At 31.8% G+C, this 15,302-nt stretch overlaps 1 long non-coding RNA gene across 1 annotated transcript; it reads left to right on the forward strand.

Moving 5' to 3' along the window:
• Positions 1 to 634: 634 nt before the first annotated feature.
• Positions 635 to 14,462, forward strand: LOC109191571. Its single transcript, XR_002055950.1, has 3 exons — positions 635 to 646; positions 8,243 to 8,247; positions 14,355 to 14,462. It is a non-coding gene; the product is annotated as an uncharacterized LOC109191571 (long non-coding RNA).
• Positions 14,463 to 15,302: the final 840 nt, after the last annotated feature.

A 15,302-nucleotide genomic window follows, 5' to 3' on the forward strand; every position in this document is an offset into this window, starting at 1 on the left:
CACAATGCATTGTGCACTCTCGTCCACGATATAATTTGCCGTATAACGATTGATTGATCTGAATATTGACTGTTTTATGATCTATTTACTAATGGTCAGACCAACCCAGATAAATTCATTCCCCATGACCCAGGCGCTTAAATCACAGAGCCAAATATATTCAAAAATCGTGCGCTTAGTCTAAAAACAATCAATTTATAATGATTGACTCAAAAATCAAATTATAATGATTATCGTGTAGTCAATTTCTATTATAATGTATTATAGAATTCGGTTATAATTTTCTGCCTTCCAATTCTTGATTAGTGGCTTGAAAACCATGGCAGTACCCAAGTCCTATAAAACAAAAACCACCTTTAGTGCAAGTTTTTTTCATGACTATATATTGTAGTAGATTATGAATCTCATGGTGCACTCCTCTTCATCTTCCACCTTTTAATTTGGTGGTCTAATTGACCTTATTGGATGCCACTTTCTTTTCCATCCTCATTTTCATTCATCCTTAGATTTGGTAGTCAATGCTTGCTGTTCATCTTGCATGGTTGAGGTTGAGGCACTAAAATAATTTTATTTAGTCCATCAAACGGAATTTATTTCGTGTGTGGTGGTCAATATTTGCTATTCATCATCATCTTGTTTGATTGAGGTTGGGGCACTTGAGTAGTTTATTTAATCTATCAATGATATTTCTTTTGTATACGAGTTACTTTATAGTGCATGCACTATAGATTTTGAAAACTAATGTAGTAATTCTTAATTCGTATTTTTATTAAATTTCTATATATTAAAGCATTAGCAACTGTATTTGTTGGAGTTCAGGTATTTTGAGTAGCCCAACGTTTATCTGGGCCCCCTAGCTTGAAAGGCAGCAATTATACTGTGAACCGTGGTTTAAAACGGCAGACATTATAGTGTATTTAAATTGATACTATCTCATTTTTGTATTATCAAATAAAACTGTAATTGAATTGAAATAAAATTATAGTTGTATTGAAATGAATTTGCAGTGTATACAAAATGAAACTGAGTAACAATTTCACATATTTGAGTGTATATTGTCCAGCGAAACTCTAGTTATATCAAAATGATACTGTACTTGTGTTGAAATAAAACTGCGGTGTATATTTGATGCATGTGCCACAATGCATTGTGGACCGCGGTCTATAGTATAATTTGCCCTTGAAATGGGCAAATTATTGTGTGGATCGTGGTCGACACAACTATGTGGATCACGGTCTAAAACGACGTCGTTGAATATTATGTGTTAAAATAACGTACTTCATGAGTTAGAATAATGTACACTTTATGTGTTAGAATAATGTACATTATGTGTTAGAATAATGTACTTTATGTGTTAAAATAATATAATGAACTTTGTGTTAGAATAATGAAACTTCTGGGGTAAGATAATGTATTTTATGAGTTAGAATAATGTACTTTATGAGTTAAAATAATGTACATTATGCTTTAGAATAATGTACATTATGAATAATAAAAATGTATGTTGTAGCGGGTCGCGTGAAGAAAATAAATTTGCGCGAAACAGCGTCGTTTTTGGACCGTGTTTTATGTGGACCACGGTCTACGCAATAATAAATTGTTGCTTGAAAGGATCTACTTAGTTTGAAGCGGCAATTTATTATGTAGACCATAAAAGTACAATATATATATATTTTTAATATACTAAAATTACATTATTTTTATATTGAATATACATTATACATTTTTAATTTGGTGAAAACTGAATGCACATTTTTTTTTTTTGGTGAAAACTGAATGCACATTATTTGATAATGTACAAAACAATGTACTTTCAGTACTTTCAAATAATGTACTTTATGTACACAAATAATGTACTTTTTATTTATGGTCTACACAATTATGTGGACTATGATTCACACAATAATGATTGGTTAGAAGCGTACCTAGCCGGAAGCAATACGTTATGAGCATGTTTGGTTGGATGATGGAAAAAGTTTTCTAAGGAAAAGGTTGTTTCCTTAAATTTGAAGGAAAATGAAATTTTTATCTGTTTGGTTCATGTGAAACTCTTTCCATAGGAAAATGTTTTTCTTAGTTTTGATGAAAAAGTTTTCCTTGAGGGGGGTGGTATATTTTATTTTTCATAAAAGTTGGGAAGAAAGTATCACATGATTGGACAATTTTTTCCTTTATTACTTTTATTATATATCATTATCATTGTGTAAGGATATTTTAGTCTTTATACTCATTATTCCTTATTATTCTAACCCAACTTCCCAGTAATTTTTTTCCACAAACAAAATAATATAATCAATCTTTCATGATATATATATATATATATATATATATATATATATATACTAGTAACTATGCGCGCTTTGTGCGATTAGACGCATGCCCAATGTGTATTTTTAAATTAATGTTTTTTTAAATGGTTAAAGTATTCATATAATAATGAGGGAGAAAAATGTTAAATTAATAAAAGATAAAGAAATAGTTTTTGTGCTTAACTAAAGCTGACTATCTATCATGATCCATTATTGCGTAAGTATTTCGTCCTCTCAAGTTTATCTCTACCCGTCGACTCTCCTTACAATCATACAACTCCTTACGTTTTCTATTCCTCTCCACACAACTGGATCCAGAAATTTCAGAATGGCGAGACTCCATAAAAGAGTTGTTTAAAAACAATAAATTTGTTATAAATATTATATATGTGGACATTATTATATATATGGTAGAACTGATAAGGTTACTACTTTTTATATATATTCATTATCTTATATTTGTAATACCTTTGTATAAGTATTTGGTATGATGAATGAGAATTGAACCATCCCTTTCTCTCTTTGTCTATTCTAATATTCTTACAACACGTTATCAGCACGAATGCTTTACCTAATAATTATCGGAGACGTTACGGAGATGTTTGGTGGAAAGTGGTCGGGGGCACGTTGACTCCCGGAGACTTTCGTTCGGTCGGGGGCACGTTGACTCCCGGAGACTTTCGTTCGTGGAAGGCCAATCGCCAGCTGCGAAGACCAATCAGGTCTTGTCTGGATCGCCGAGAAAAGAAGGCTGATCTGGTCTCGGACTGCGACGTCTACTTCGATTCCGATTCCGAATCTCGCAAGTGACTTACGGGGATATTGAATATGAGATCCCCTGGCGAAGAATTGGAGATGGATGCAGATCATATGATCTCTACTCTAAGATACATACGTAGAAACAAAGAATTCCAGATCGAGAGAGGAGACCCCAACCATTTCATCAGTTCCATGATCAGACGTCCGGATCGCTGCCACAACCATCATCGACGAAGCCCTAGATCACGAGAACGTTCAGGTGACTGCCGATCATCTCCCTACTGACGGCGATCAGACGGAGGCTTGTGCGGGCCTTGGATGAAGACGGAGACGATCACCGAACCTGATCGCCAGAATTCCGTCCGTCGACGATGGGAAATATGGCCGAATGTTTTTTTTGTTTTCGAAAAATTGCCAATTTTCCCTCAAGGATCTTGTTCGTGTTCCGACTCCTCCATCTTCCCAAAACCATTGTGGCAGCCAGTATAGTTTTTCCCTGATACGTTGCACTAGTCATCACTACCGTTCTCACAGACGCATTGAGGCAGTCGACATATTTTTACACCTTCCCAACTTCGCAGTGCAGCACAAAGCAGAGGTCTTTCTCGAATTCGGAAAGGCAGTTGGGACTTGGGACTCAAAGCAGAGGACTTTCTCAAGACCTTATCACTTTACTTCCATTCACAAAGTTCAAGTGTGGCTTATTTTCAAAAAAAGAAAGGTGTGTAATCTGCCAGATGGAATACAAACGAGGTGACCGACAAATCACTCTTCAATGAAAACATGTGTATCATACTAGTACGTGTACGTGGCAGCACAATAGACTTCGACTGTGGCTTATCAGGTTCCTTAATTCTATTTAATTTCACCCACTCTTGATGCATCATATTGGCCCTGATTCAGTGATATATAATTGAATCTATGCATATTGTTAATAATTTGAATTAACAAAGTGAATATGTGTAGCATTATCCAGCTGCACCTCGACATGTGAATATGTTAGTTGCTTATGATAATATATTGAGATATGTATCAAAAGGTGCAACTCATCCATAAATCATGTATATCTTGCTGCTATGTTTATATGTATGCTTGAAGTGGGCACAGTATTCTCTACTTCCTAAACATATGACTTGTCAATAGCCTTGTATATATGCATTTATGAATTTATTCGTCACCACTGTGTCAAACTGATTGGAATACATTTATATGAATATGAAGGATGTTGTCACAATCCATTGATTAGTCTTGTATGCATGTGTGTTTACATTATTTTGAGTAACGACGCCAACCTCCCCGGCCTTGTTGGACTTCTGCCGGGGAAATTAAGCTTTGGCTTGTAAGCCCACGATTATAGATATTTGATCTAAAATGATCTATAGACCATAAGTTAATTTCTGGAGGATATTTGGTGTATACGGGTCTCATTGTCATCTATGATGATTATATTGTACTCCAGTAATAGTACATGGAAAAATTATACTAAGTATTTTTAGTTTTTTTTTTTTTTTTTGCAAAAATATATTATCTGATTTTTAATTGACTCGCATCATGTTGGTTTGCCTAAAGCAAACAAATTGTGAATTTTTTTTTTTTCACAGTAATCACTGCCTGAAAATTCTGAGCGGCGCAGTTTGAAAATTAAATTCGTGACAATTACTTCTTAAACTCCTGTCGGCCTGAAATTTTCACTAGAGAATCTACACTTACGATATTTGATGTCTATAAAAGTTTTTGTTCAAAATATGCTTTGGTTGTTCCAGAAAAATTTTGTATAGTTCTGGCAGTGTGCAGCCATTTAATTTTTATGCCTGATGTAGTGTTGGAAATATTTTTGGGAAAAATACTTCTAGACCATGGATTGACATGAAAATTTTCATGTACGTTCTAGACTTGCTGAACTACATATCTGCAAAATTTTGTGCCAAAATGAGTTACCATTTTTTCGCAGAAAATTATGCAATCCAGATTAAAATTCGGAAAATTTCTGCTGTTTTCAGCTTGTATATCTTGCTATTTTGTGATATTTCATGCTTGTATGAAATCATGAGATAAAATGAGAGCTTGCTTGGAAAAGTCTTGTTTTTGACTCCCCGAAATAGGAATGAATGGGCCCAGCAGTGAACATGTGCTCGTTACCCTTTGGCGAACGGTACTTCTCTCATTTTATTTTCTAATATATGAATTAATAGAATATCTCTTGTCATGTCATGTCATGTCTTGTGTGTATCAAACATGATACCCTTTATTTAAAATGGATGTGCATGATTTAATTGAGTTTTGGTGTCCAAGACATAAAGGACAATTATATCACATATTGAATATGCTTCTCTTTAATTGACAACATTTGGCATATAATCTATTGATTAGGCTCATATAAGAGAATTTGTTATATCTATTGTTGGCAATTAATTATTTGCTATAGGCCATAACTATTGAGATATATCACACAACTTATAAATGAGACAAAAGAATGAATTCTCAATATGATTTTTCATTGTTAGGTTGCACCTGTTGTTGCTAAACCTTTGATCTTGTGATGTCAATTAGATTATATGAGTCTAAATTTTGTGATATCTAGCATGAATAATCGACTATAGTTTTGCCTGGAAGGTGAATTCATAGCACTAATTATATGATAACAATATTCGGTCAAATTATATATCTCTAATGTGAAATTGACTTGATACAATTCAAAAGTCAATAATTATTTGTCCAAAGTCAAACCTGTATATAGTGCTAGTTTTGCAATAGAAAATATTGGACATGAGTCCTAAATATTGAAATTTATCTCATATATAATATTGAGATATAAAATTTATAGCTCTTAATTTTTGAATATATATTTACCCGAAGGTGAACTAAGAGCTCTAATTTCCTATGTCAACATTTGGACCAAACCTTGACAATAACTATTTGATAAAAATGATCCCCAAATCTTTTGTCAAACCCTGGAAGGGTCGTTAGGACGAGTGCAAACACCGTCCGATTAAATAATACTATAAAGTTAGTCACATTATATTAGTGTGCCTGAAGCAAATAAATTCTGAAGGGGAATTCCTAATATTTTTATTCAAATCTAACTAACGGCATATCACAAATCAATCCTTCAAGGATTGTTATGATTGTTATACCTAGTACATGTTTTCAAAATAAACATTTCCCTATCTGCGTTATTATTTATTGTGTGCAGTTTATTTCAATATATCACCACCACAGCGTACCTCTAAAAAGGCTACCAAAGAAGCCTTAGTCTCTTGATTAATTAATGCCAAGAGCACATGATAGGAGACTAATATACATATCCTTAGGTACGCTGACTGCATACTTAATTAATGAAGATTGTTTCTCGGCATTAGGAGGAAATAAGAGTTCAAATTTAATAGAATGCCAAGAAATTCCATAGAATAAAAATATCTTCATTAGTTAATCCATGCCAAGAAACATTGTCACTTTTGTTATACCTTGAATAATTATGTCTTGGAGACGTTCGTCCAGATGACGAAAAACCCTAGTCAATCTATAGGTGCACCAAACAAACACAATACTAGGGATGCGGAACGACCAGATCAAAATACCTTTGGGAAATGTCTAGAATCTGGTTGTTTTAGAAATTGCCATTACTTTTACAAATATGGGATACATTTATAAAAAGGTTATAGTTGTCGACAACACAATTGCCATTACAAATTGCTCCGTTATATGATAATCTGGATCCAGAGTTAGGCACCGGAAGTGCCATGACTATTTAACGTATAAAGGATCAATTAAGGCATAGCTCGACTCGCTAATTATTAATAATTCTCTTTATAACAATACACCATTAAGAGTTAACCCCGAAGGTTACAAGTGGGTGTGTGCACGAAAGAGAAATAAGAATAATGAGGTGATATGATATAAAGCAAGTTTGTAGTGTTATGGGTTCACGCAGATACCCTTGATTGATTTTAATCAAACATATTTTCCTACGATAAATGGCATTAAGTTCCGCTACATCATTGACAGAATAATAAATTAGATATGCAACTAATATTAAATTCAAAAGTCCCCGAAGGATTTTAAGTTCTCAAAATGAGAAAAAGTGAAAATCGCACATTAAAATATTAAGGTCTTTATAGGACCTGGAATAGTTAATATTTATTTTGAGAAATCCCTGATGGATTTATAATTCCCGAAATGAGAATTTAAGTGTCATTATATTTACTCTTTAAAGGGTTGCGAATGGAGTTGATATCCTCATTGAAGGAATAATATATACCATTGTGTGCTCGATAAAGGGTTGATAATGAACTTATTTATTATTTATTATCTAAGTCAATATTGATGGTGGAAAACATCAATGAAATATATAAAGGGTTTGATGATGTCAGCCCATATTTAAAGACGGAGTTTTTGAAATAAAAGCTTTGGGAAAGCTAAGTATTATCTTAACTCCAAAAGATAGAGTTTTTCCTTGAAGAAATTGTTATACACCAGTTAGTCAATATATGATTTTGATTGGATACTTAGACAAACTTGGGTACTGGCTATTACTTTTGTAACTCCATAATGCCAAGTTCCAAAACTGGTTGTACTATTTTCACCCATTGCCCCATAGAGGGTTAATAAAAGGATATATAATGAAATCCTTTTGACTAGATACTATGATATTAATATTATACCACGTGAACTCTAGAAGAGTCACGAGATTATTATAGAGTATATTTATTCAAATCACAATTGTATATATTTATTTACAAAATCCCTCTATACAGTTTAGAAATTTAATGTATGGGAATTAAAGATTGTTATCTTGAGGGGGAGTATCATTTTACATGAATCAATCCTGAAGATTGGGTCTTAGATGACTAACGGTTGTACTCTTTTCCTTAGTTAAGTTTTTTCCCACGGGGTTTTTCCTTAAATCTAAGGTTTTTAATGAGGCAGCTAATCTAAAAAGAATACACATACATCATGCACTCTTTTGCTCAACTAGTTTTTATCCCACTGGGTTTTCTAGTGAGGATTTTAACGAGACATGAGTATGATATAGTAATGTAAATGAGGAAAAGTTGCAAAATAATTGCTTAAGTAGACAAACCCCAAAATCCTGAAGATTATGTCGATTGTGCCCTGAAGGTTTTGGTTGTACTCTTTTTCCCTTAACTAAGTTTTTCCCACAGGGTTTTCTTAAGTTAAGGTTTTTAATGAGGCAATCAGTACAATATATGTTCTTACAAATATCATGTACTCTTTTCTTCAACTAGGTTTTTCCCACGAGGTTTTCTTAGTGAAGTTTTTAACGAGGCATGAATATATACATATATACTCTTTTGTGTAGGTTTTTCCCACAGGATTTTCCTAGCAAGGTTTGAAGATGCAGGATCATGTCAAATAATGTCCAAGGGGGAGTGTTATAAATATTATATATGTGGACATTATTATATATATGGTAGCAGTTGTAACTGATAAGGTTACTACCTTTTATATGTATTCATTACTTTATATTTGTAATACCTTTGTATAAGTATTTGGTATGATGAATGAGAATCTGAACCTTCCCTCTTCTCTCTTTGTCTATTCTAATATTCTTACAACAAAATTCACTAAATGTTAGCCTTAAGTTGTTCAAGTATTTTATTCGAAAAATATATGTATCTCCTATAACTAAATCTACTATTCATGATATGTAATGTATAAAATTGTCCACGTAGTAAGCACTTTGGTGTTTTATTTAAAGGCAACATATACATAAAAAACTAACCCATTTTCTTATATACTTTTATACGTTGCAGAAATGTTTCTAGAGTAATTTTTGCTGCCAAAATTTGTGTTTTTTTTTAATATGATAGTAAAAAACTCAACGTAGCAGCCACAAAAAAGAACATGTTGAATACTCGTAGCCAATGATCGAAGAAAGCTTAAAAATAACTTATAATTAACTCTCAAGAAAACAATACTTAAAAATAAATTCATTTGTAGAGAACGATGAAACCTTACCAATTACCAGTTACCAATGCTGCTATGAAAATTCAGATTCAATAATTGTTGAGTCAAAGAGAGGTGAGCATTAATTGCAGTTATCATAATCGTTGTTCAAAATTTAAAACAACTTCTGTCTTTTTAGCTTCTCATTCACTTTAATTAGCACATTGATCAGCTCAAAGATCATCAATAGGGGAAATTGAAGGGCATATTGCAAGGCTTTGATTGTTTAAAAACATATGAAGGTCAACCTCATTTCAGGTGAAGATCAAGTGACGCTCTAACTAGCCTGCATGATCAGCACCCTACTTCTTAAAAAACTCTCAGGTCGAGTGGTGAAACCGAAGTTTTCTTAAAACCATCTTCCTAGACAGAGTATTCAAGAACGACGATTTTTTCATGCTACCACCATAAATGTGAGTAAAGCCTTTGAAATTAAACTCAGTACACAATTTAAATCTTTAAGATTATGTGACTGTAATATATATATATATATATATATATATATATATATATATATATATATATATATATATTATTTTTTTTTATTTCTTTTTGTTCCTGTGAGGTCAGATCTTCCCGTGCTGTCAGTGCGGCATACACCATTAGGTATGCATAAATGCACTATACAGTGTTCAAAAATACACCAGAATGAAATGCCAAAAAATATACCACACAAAAAAAATACACCACACATAATGGTATATTTACAAACACTGTGTGGTGCATTTATGCATACCTAATGGTGTATGCTACACTGACCGCACGAGAAGACCTAACCTCACAGGAACCTGACCCTATATATATATATATATATATATATATATATATATATATATATATAGGGTTGAGTTCAAATGAGGACAACATATAGAGGACTGTGAGGACAAATAATGGGCACACATCTAATTAATACAAGGCACACAACTTAATACATAATGGCACACAAGAATAAATGTAAACATCAGGTTTCGAACCCAGGCTCTATAAATTAACAAATCTAGCACACGACATACAAACTGTGGCACACGACTACATTCGGCCATGCACACAACATACCGGCTAATGGCACACACTATATCTGTCTTCACAGTCCTCTATAATATACTTGTCCTCATTTGAATACACATATATATATATATATATATATATATATATATATATATATATATCATCAAATAGTGCAATGTTTGTAACATATCCACAATAATAACACATAATGTTATAAATTGACATGTGCATAAGTACACAATTTATAAGTTTTATATCATACTGATGATTTAATCACTTAGCAGTAGTGTTAAATCAACACTTCTAACACAAAAAATTCATAAAGCTCATACATGTGAAAAATAACAATTCACTTATCTTTGTGAACACCGCTGTTAATTTTCTCTATAATATTCAAAGCACTCACTGTACAAAATGTGGAATGGTGATTTCTAAAATGCTTGTCACAATATATATTTCATGACATGCTCTCAAAAGATAATAATCAATTGGATGCAAAGATATAGGCAAACCATCTTATAAATTATGATAGTTTTAAAGGAATATGATCAATGCCCAATAATATATGACTACTAATGATCAAAATAATCTTTTGCATATGATAGTCTGATCTATTATCTTATAAGTATGCATGTGTCATATTAAGATATGATGAGGCAAACCTCATCGGCAAGACTGAGCTATGCAAAGGGTATTCAAGATTGATGACTCTTCAATTCCATGCTACAAACAATTTTCATTAAAGCCTTTGATATATGCTTATTATATCTTTATACAAATAATTTTAGTACATAATTCAAATCTTTAAAAAATCATGTGACAATGATATATAAGCATCTCATGTTTAATTTTTGAAAGAACAAGTAGTCCCTATTAATAAATTAAGGGTATGATAACATTTGTGTTCCTCAATTGTCTAAACACAAACAAATTTTCTCTCTTTTTTATTTTATTTTTTAAATCTCAAATTGCAAGGATCACCCTAAACAATGTTTACATACAACTCCAAGCCCAAAAAACACATGCCTCCACATAGGCATATAATAACATAAGATATTAATTATCAAGATCCAACATTTATATCTTGGACGTTAAGAGTAAGAGAGAATATTTAAATAACATAATGATCTTGCCATTTCAATTCTTCAAGATCAGTATGCTGTAAAAGATAACTTTGTAATAAAAGATAATCGCATATATCATCATAATTATAATTACTTACTTCTAAAATTCAAGACCACAAAATCACATAAATTATGGGAGATACGTGTGGTATAAATTATAGGCGGTTGCCAAACCACTATAAATATTGGTCTATTCTTTCACTTGGTTACTATTTAATTTGATATAATTGTGTTATTTATCCTATCAACTTTATCTAAGTGACATGATATCTTTCTCTTATTCTCAACGTTAGCTATATAGTTCACATATTGTCTCTTGCATAATAATTAAACACTAAGCACAAATTTTTAAATCAGCTAATTCGACCCCCTCCCCTGCGCCCTAGGTTGTCTGATCTATCGTTTTTCTGTGTGTTTGTGTGTGTTGGAAAAGGATCATATGAGAACTTGTTGTCTGGAGAAAACTAAGAGACAATATCAACCTTATAACTGGAAAAATTAAATTATTCCGATGAAATTAACAAAAAAAAAAAAATGTGATGGCATTTTTGTAAATTTCATCAATTTTAAGTGCATTTTTCAACACTATAGAATGCACTTTTTAACAATATAATGTGCAATCACATGGTTCTCATGATTTTTTTTTTTAAATGTGGTGGCATTTTTTTGTAAATATCACAACTTTAAAGTGCACTTTTCAACACTATAGAGTGCACATTTTAATACTATGAAATGGACTTTTTAACCATAGAATGTGTATTTCTAGATAGTCCTAACAACTTTAATTTGAAAAGTGCACTTTAGTTTTCTTTGATGCTTTTGTTTTACGTTTAGTTTAAGGGTTCACTTTATATTATTTAATTATGGAAAATTGCGAGTTTAGTCCCTGAGTTATAAAGGTAGTGACGACTCAGTCCCTGAGTTATGACCGTATCTATTTGGAAAAATTGTAAAAAATGTCCCTCTATAATATGCCAATTATCAATGTCACCCCTGAATTATGAGTGGTGTAAATGTTACCCCTCAATTATCAAAATGGTGTATAAATAGCCCCCTCCCGTAACGGACCTGTGGTTCCACCGCTGTCCATCGCTGGTACTTCGAATCGAGGAAGGGAAAAAACAAATAAATTACATATTTACTCCGACTTAACGGTGTTGTACACCAACGGGGAACCACATGTCCGTTACGGGAGGGGCTATATGTGCACCGTTTTGATAATTGAGGGGCAACATTTACACCACTCATAATTCACGGGTGACATTGATAATTGACATATTGTAGAGGGACATTTTTTACAATTTTCCCTATCTATTTTTAGTCCCTCAATTATGAGCAAAGTGGCGTATTTGGTCCCTGACCGTTAAAACTAATGAAAAATTAAAAAATATTTAAAATTTTATGGGTAAAGTAGGAAATTCACATTTTATTCACTTTCTTATATTGAAACCACTTTTGCAACATTATTTTCAACTTCCTAGCATTCTATTTCAAGTTTCTTCAATTCCAAAACCAATTCAATAATCTTCGTATGACTTGTTAGTAACCTGAGTCTCATATAAGGAACTTGTGACTCAGTACAAACAAGAGAACACTTGATCATTTGTTTTCAAGCATGCAAAATACACCATCCTAAAAGTTTCTGATTTCCCATACTAAACATAATGGTAATCAAACCATATCTTTTGAAATGCAAGAAGATATCAAATTTCTCAGTTATTTTTGTGACAAATTCACCAAGGGAGTAACTTGAGATTTTTAGTACGTAAAATTCTTTCGTAAGCTCTGCAGTAACTTAATCAAAAATCATATATTCTGACAATATATGAAAATTATATTATATATATTACCCATCACCTCCTTTTTCTTCTTAAAAATCAGAGTAATGAATGATGAACCTAAGACTCAGTAATGAAAATTCTAAAAAAATTTGCAACTTCTAAAAACGATTATTGACTGTTGTATATGAAAAAATTTTACACACTAAAAATCTCAAGTTATTCTGTTGCTGAATTTATCATAAAAGCAACCTGAGAAATGTGACATCATTTTGTATCTCAAAAGTTCTGATTTGATTACCTTTGTTGCTTAGTAAAGAAAATTGAAAATTGATAAAATAGTGTATTTCACACGTCTGAAGACAATGATCAAGTGTTTCTTTGTTTGTGATAAGTCTTATGTTTGTTATACGAGAGTCAGGTTCCTAACAAGTCATACTAAAGTTATTGAAATGCTTTTAGAATTGAACAATCTTGAAATAAGAGGCTAAGAAGTGAAAAACAATGTTGTAAAAGTGGTTTTGATATAAGAAGGAGAATAAAATATGAATTTCCTACTTTACCCCTAAAATTTTAAATATATTTTAATTTTTCGTCAATTTTAACGGCCGGGGACCAAATGCGCCACTTCGCCCATAACTGAGGGACTAAAAATGGATACGGTCATAACTCAGGGACTGAGTCAGAACTTAGGTATAACTCAGGGACCAAATATGCAATTTCCCCATTTAATTAAGATTTAATTAGTATTTACCATTTAGGTTTAAAATTTAATTTTTCGTTGATATTTTTAAAACTTATCAAGAAATGCACTGTCTATTGTCAAAAAGTGCACCGTATAATGTTAAAAGTTGCACTGTAAAGTTGGCGATAATTATATTAATGTCAATGTTTTTTTCTTTTGTTTTTAATTTAATCTGGTCCATTTTATTTTTACTGATGTAAGACTAAAATTGGTTCTTAATTTTTTTTTGGGAACATGTTCTCGTGGGAGTGTAACCCTATATATATGTCTGTTCTCGAAAAGGAAACAAGGAAATTCACTTGTCTTGAAATTTTAATTTGCTTTTTATTAATTTTACAAAACAAAAAAAAAAAAATGATATGAGTTTATCTAATTAGCCATAAATTCTTCTCATTTGAGAATATTGGCTTTATAAAATAAAAATAAAAATTCATAAACTAATATTATTTGGAACAATATTTCTTATAATGACTTTGTACAATCACATTTGTCAGGGAAACCTATGTAATTTTTTCTATTATTATTGTCTATTGATCTTTCGGTTCTATTGTTGGTTGTTGAGAATATGGAAAAAAAATGATGATTTGACTGAGATTTTAAGAGGTAGATAAAAATTAAATGAAGAAAGTTGGGTTGTGGTTACCGTTTCTTATGCAAAATTTAGGGTGTCTTTGGAAATGCGAAAAATAATTTCTGTAAATCATTTTTCGAGTTTCTAGTGTTTGGATGTGCCTGGAAAATCAAGTCAACGGAAATTATTTCTGTTGATTTGGGAAAACAGTGGGGTTTTGAGAAAAAATGACTTCCGCCAAACTTTGGTGGAAGTCATTTTCTAGATCAAGGTCACATCAATGAGAAAGGCTTCCGCAAAAACCGCAAATTATGCAGTGGACTCGTGTCCACAATGCATTGTGGATACGAGTCCAAAACGACGTCGTTTTCAAGGAAAACACGTCATTTTAGTTAAAAAAAAATGATTTTGTCTCGCCGTTAACGCCGTTAACGGCGTTATTCGTTTGTGTCATTATGAATGTACAGTTATGGTATTATGAATGTACAGTTATGGAATTATGAATGTACAATTATGGAATTATGAATGTAAGTTATAAAATTATGAACACAGAGCTTTGACATTATGAACTTACAATTATGAACATATAGTGATAAAATTATGAACATAGAGCTCTAAAATTGTGAACATCGAACTTTGAAAATTATGATTTTACAGTTATTGAATTATGAATGTACAGTTACGTAATTATGAATGTACAGTTATGCAATTATGAATGTACAGTTATGCAATTATGAATGTACAGTTATGAAATTATGAACACAGAGCTCTGACATTAATATATATATATATATATATATATATATATATATATATATATATATATATATATATATATATATAGTTAGGATCATATGAGAACATGTGCTTAGGTGAGAACGTGAGAACACATCATGTGCATCCATTTAATATTTTTTAATGGTCTAGATTAGATTAATTGTGTGCGAACGCGCATTAAATGTGTGCAAACACACTAAATCGCGTTTGCACACATTTAATGCCCTTTCGTACACACTTAATCTAATTTAGACCATTAACAAA

This window comes from Ipomoea nil, unplaced genomic scaffold, assembly GCF_001879475.1.
Source record: "Ipomoea nil cultivar Tokyo-kokei standard unplaced genomic scaffold, Asagao_1.1 scaffold1694, whole genome shotgun sequence".
Taxonomy (NCBI): domain Eukaryota; kingdom Viridiplantae; phylum Streptophyta; class Magnoliopsida; order Solanales; family Convolvulaceae; genus Ipomoea; species Ipomoea nil.